Source organism: Corvus brachyrhynchos, unplaced genomic scaffold, assembly GCF_000691975.1.
Source record: "Corvus brachyrhynchos isolate BGI_N302 unplaced genomic scaffold, ASM69197v1 scaffold19, whole genome shotgun sequence".
Classification (NCBI taxonomy): domain Eukaryota; kingdom Metazoa; phylum Chordata; class Aves; order Passeriformes; family Corvidae; genus Corvus; species Corvus brachyrhynchos.
Window position 1 is genome coordinate 665,982 of NW_008246061.1, and position 5,420 is coordinate 671,401.

General features: G+C 55.2%; 1 long non-coding RNA gene across 1 annotated transcript in view; it reads left to right on the forward strand.

The window, feature by feature from the left end:
- Positions 1-3,365, forward strand: part of LOC108449672 — a 6,780-nt gene extending 3,415 nt beyond the window's left edge. The window contains exon 4 of the long non-coding RNA XR_001865932.1: positions 1,512-3,365. This is a non-coding gene — a long non-coding RNA (uncharacterized LOC108449672). The remainder of the gene's footprint in view (positions 1-1,511) is intronic.
- The last annotated feature ends 2,055 nt before the right edge of the window (positions 3,366-5,420 follow it).

Consider the following 5,420-nt stretch of genomic DNA (forward strand, 5'->3'; position numbering starts at 1 on the left):
CGGGAGCGCAATCCGGCCCGAGCAGCCCCGGCCCCACCGCCCGGCCCCGGCGCCTCGGGCCGCGGGGAGCCCCGGCTTTAGGGCCCCGCATCCCGGAGCCCCGCACGGCCCCTCTGCCCTCCTTTGCAGGGTGTCCCTCGCCCTGGAGGTTTCTCCTTGCGGGATTTCCCCGGGAGAGGTGGAGGGAGGGGACGGCCGGGGTGCTGGCTCGCAGTGGGGTCGAGGTGTCAGCAGTAAGAAATAGTGCCGAGCATGAACTCACTCCCCCCGCCCGCCCTCCACACCCCTTTAAAATCACTTTTTGGGTCGGCTTCACCAAATCGAAGAGGCTTTTGCATTCACTCCTCTCGCCGCTCCTCGGCAGCCACCCTGCCCAGGGACGGGGCAGCGCCGATGCCTCGGCGCTTTTGGCCTCCCAACGCTTTTTTTTTTTCTCCTTCCCATACTTTCAGAGAGAATCAGCTCCCTCCTAGCAGGGATTATTATTTTTCCTTTCCATTTTTAGATAATTTACTTCCCCTCTCCGACCAGTTCTCTCTTTGCTTTTATTTCCCTTTTGTTGGCCGCTTTTCGCTCTGGTGAAAAACGCACCTGGGAGCAAACAAGTGTTTAAAACAATCCTCCTCTCTGGAAGCATTTTTTGTCCATTCACTCGTTGGGGCTTTTTTCTGCGTGTTGGGTTTTTCCGCCCAATTATTTCCTTCTTTTTAAATTTTCTCGCAATCCTGGGGGCAGGGACAGACTGCATTGACCGGAGAGCTGATATCAACAAAATATTTGTATGGAAGTCCCGCCAATACAGTTCTCTCATGTCATTATTTCCATTACAAAATCCTGCATTTAGTGCTGCAGAGTTGCTTTAGACGAGCCTTCGGGGGTAGATACCTGGGTCGAGGGCTTTTTTAATTACAGGTGAATAACGTTTTTCTTTTAAAGATTGTGGTTTCAAGTAGTTTGGATTCTTTTTTTTCCCGCCCTTCTGGCTACTTTAAGAAAAAAAAAAAGTTTGCAATTAAAACCCTTTCCCCTCCCTGCAGCCCATTAATTTCCCAGGCGAACTGCGGGCTTTAAAATAGTGACGAAAATGAAAAATAAGGAGCCGGGCAGAGGCAGGGCTTGGCGTGGCGCGGGCACGGCGCTGCCCTTCCGCACCTCCCACGCGTGGGGTGAAGATCCCTTTTCCTCCTGGATGCCAAGCAGAGCGAGAGGATCCCAAAATTAATCGAGAAACACCCCTGGAGCAAAAGGGATCCATTCTCTTTTCCCTGTCTCCCTCCAAAAAGGCATCTCTCGGGGAGGGGACTCCAGGGACACAGGGCGCGACCCCCTCCCCAATTTTTCCCCAAGGAAAAATCCTGCCCAGGAAAAGAGGGAATTCGGCTCATTCCTCTTTCCCCCCATTATGAGCGGGTGATGTTTTAGTGCCCATGGGATCCCCCTTCCATTCCCGATCGGTGCCCGATGCTCCCAGCGCGTTATCAATGCCGGGCTAAACTGCTCTTCCCAAACAGGGTGTCCATCAGGGCCTTATCTCGGCCCCAAGGAGAAAAGAAAAGCAGATAAGACCTTCGCTCTCTGCCTGGGAAGAAACTAATGGGGGCAAGAGAGGGGAAAAGTCCTCAGCGCCCCGCGCCTCTCCCCGAGAGCGATCTTGCCATGACCTTGAAGGGGAGGCGGAGGGGGGCAGAAGGAGCCCGATCCCGAAGGTTTGGACTCAGGCACTGATAAAAGGCCTCACAAGCAACACCTGTAAATGCCCTTCCCTTCCCTTCCCTTCCCTTCCCTTCCCTTCCCTTCCCTTCCCTTCCCTTCCCTTCCCTTCCCTCGCCCTCCCGCTGGAGCCCCGGGCGGGGGGACACCCCGGCCATCCCCACAGTTCCCTCATTTCTTCCTCCCTTTCTCTCCAACTCATTTTTTCCCCTCTTTCCTCCTTCCCAAGCCGTCTCGCCTCCTTTCTTCCCCCTTTTCCGTTTCTCCACCCTTTTCTCGCCCCGGCCGAGCGACAGCGCAGCCCGGCCGCTCTGTTACAACCATATTATCCTTTGTATTCCCGGCCATCCACAAATTTCGGGAGCAGGGGACGGGAGCTGTGGGCCCCCGGCACGGGAACTGCGTTAACCCGGCTTTGGACGGGTGTCACGGACGTCCTAAAACCCACTTTTATCCACGAGGGAAAAATACAGATTACACCAATAACCCAAACACTTCTTGAGATTTTTGTGTGTGTGCACGTCTTCAGAAAACGTTAAATACCAAAAAATATTCACAGGACGAATAGGAAAGGAAAAAAAAGAGCATTTTCTCTCCTGTTCCAGGGCTGGATGAGGTCCCAAACTGTAACTTCAGGGCCCTGAGCTACCCGAGTGCTGACGAGAGATCGGTTTTGAAGGGGCAGAGCCCCGCGGGTGTGTGGGGGAAGCACCAGCAGTATTTGGGAGCAGTGGGATGCCGTATGCGGCTTCCTGAAGTGTCAGGGATTTAATTCTGAGGGTAGCAGGTATCTTCCCTGGAGAGCTTTTCCACACCAACAGAGGTGGGGGTCGGGGCTGAATATCTGGGTGGTGTCTGTACTTGGGGTGCTAACCCTGATTTTTTAATGAGCCCACATGTGCCTCCACCCACACAATCCTATGGATTTGTACCTGTTCCACGGGTATCAACGTTTCACATTGGATACGTGCTTCTCTGTCCTGTGGTTGCGGGCACAAAAATTCCTGCTTTCACCCCTTGAAGAAATTTTAGGAGCTCGTTTCGTTCCTGCGCGGGATTTCTGGGGCGCAGCCAGGGGTGGTTACCTGCCCCGTGTGTGTCTGTCAGGCTGCCCCCGCAGGTGAATGCTTTTGCCAGCTCATTTTGGGTTGAAAATGGTTCATTTCTAACGAAAAACTCTTTTGAGGGGTAAAGAGCGCTCGAATCTCTGCGCAAAAAAGCTCCCTCGGAGCCCGGGTGGGACCTGCGGAGCCGAGCCCGCGTCCCCCCGCCCAGGCTGCGGGCACGGGAGCCACAAACCTCCCCACTCTGGGTGCCCGGGGAGCCGCCGTTCGAGACAATGTCTATTTTCTGTCATAAATAACTCGTTTCTTCCTTAAAAAAAAAAAAAAAAAATCTCGTTTGGATCCAAGATTGTTTTTATGATTCAGTCGGACAAGACGGAACACATGTTAGTTTAAGCAGGTTCATGAAATAGCTGTAAATCAAATAAAGTTTACGAGTTTAGCAGGAAATACTGAAAAGATGAGGGGGGGAGGAAAAAAAACTCCGCCGAGGCAGAGAGCAGCAGGCTGGAATAGTCGGTGGAGTTTTGTCCTGCTCTGTGTTTCTCTCTGTTCTCTTGTGCATCTTGCCGATTAAAGGCCTCGAGACCCCGTGTTGGCGCCAAGTGGCATGTTATTAATCAGTTATCCCGAGGTTCAGTCCGCAGAAGAGAGAAATTTAATCACCAGAAACCAGACCCGACATAAAAGAGAAATCTAAAATCAATTCCCGCCCGTCGTCCCGTCTCCCCCTCCCCTTCCCCACCTCCGAAGCGAACAGAACGAGCAGAAGCAATCAAGATTGTGCTCCCTCTCCCTCTTAATTGCGGCGGGAGAACCGCAAATTTCTCCGAGCTTTAGCCCGAACAGCATTTGGAAAAAAAAATTAAAAATTTTTAAAAACTACAGAAAAAAGCCCCAAAGCCCCGCACCAAGTCTGTCCTTGATCTCGCTATAAAAACGTGATGGGGGAGAAATATCCCGAGCGGAGCCTTTTATAGTGGAAACAGGGGGTGTGGGACGGGGGGGTGCGGGTGGAAATCCCATTTATCGCTGGGAAAATGATCTTTGAAGGCTCCCAGGCCTGGCGGGGAGGGGTCCCCTCACCCCAGATGCCCCCCAGCCTCTGCCTCCTTCCCCCAGCCCAGGTTTTGCTCCAGCACGGGAATTCTGAGGGAAGGTGTCTCTCCCAAAAGCTGCGTGTCCCCCCTCGGGAGCTGAGCGCCGGCGTTCTCCCCACAGACACCTTCCTGCCAGGGCGTCTGGGGTGGGAATCCCCAGGTTTGGGAGAGGGCAGGAAAAGAAATCCTCGTCCCTCATTGCTGCAGGGGGGACGGTGCCATCCTCGGGGAAGGGACCGCAGGTGACAGCAGGGCAGAAGGGTCCAAAAAAACCCCTTCGCTCCCCCCAAAATAACCCTGCTTGGAGTCCAGGGGAAACGGGGAGCGATGGGGATCGGCCCCGCAGCTTCCACGCGTGTTTCCCATGGGAATCACCCCGTCCCTGTTTCCTCCCGGCTGCGCTTGTCCCCCTGGGCTGCGTGAAGGGCACACGGAGGAGCTGCGAGCCGGGCGGCCGCCCCGGGGCTATATTTGGAAAAGAATTTGGAAGCCCTTCCAGCAAATCTGTGCGAGAGGTACCAGGCCCCTTCCCCGACCCGCTCCGAGGGTCGCCCCACTCCCCGTGGCAGCGCTGCTGGCAGCGTCCCGCTCCTCTCCATCCGCGTGTTTATTCCTCGAAAGAGAAACGGCTCCGGAAAAACTCCAGCGCGAAGTTTTGCCTGCCCGAGCCCCAAGAGAGGCGACTGCGCCCCGCGCCAGCCAAGGCTCGCACTTTGTGCCAGCCGGATTTGCTTGTTCTGCCCTAAAAAAATAATAGCAGGAGAGAGTCCTGTGGGCCTGGACCTGGGGGGGATGAAGGGCGAGGGGGGAGCAGCTGCCTCTCTGCCCTCTTTCCAGCCCAGAGAAGCTGCTTGGCGTGTTTTTTAACGAAAACCATATTTTCCCCGCATTTTTGTCTTCCCCAGCACCCTCTCAAAAAAACCTAGAAAGCAGCGCTGTGAGCTGGGTTGCCTGATGGGTTTCTTTCCCCCCCTCCACGCTCTATCTGCTCGTTTTCCTACAGCCCAAACAGCCTGGAAACCACAGAAAAAATAATCAAAGTGCAGCATGTTTTCCCACAGTAGGAATTCATGTTAGCACTCTCTCCACGTCTTGATCCTCTGTTTGCGTGTGGGTATCCGGGCTGAGATGCCTTCAGAGGCACATGCACGGATGCAGAAGGAGATTTTGGGGTGTCCGGAAAACACCCAGCCCCACGCACGTGTCCGCCCACGGCCTCGGGGCCGGGATGGATCCCCGTGGATCTGAGGATTTCCGTGTAAATACGGGAATATCCGTGTACAAGTGGGAGTGGAGCCAGCTCCAGCCCGCCCAGCAGCCTGGGGGTTCCTCCGTGCCCGTGGTGCCCCTTCCCCACTCGGCGTTGCCCCAATAACTCTTCGGCTTCTCTGCCACCTGGCCGAGCCCCCCCGCGGCATCACGCCGGGGGGAAAAGGGTGGAAAATAAGAGGAAAAGGGAAAATTTGGATTCCCCACCCGGGCGGACTGCGGCCAGGAGAGCTGGTGGGCTCCGGGGGGAAGAGAGGTGGGCGGAGATGGCTCGTTT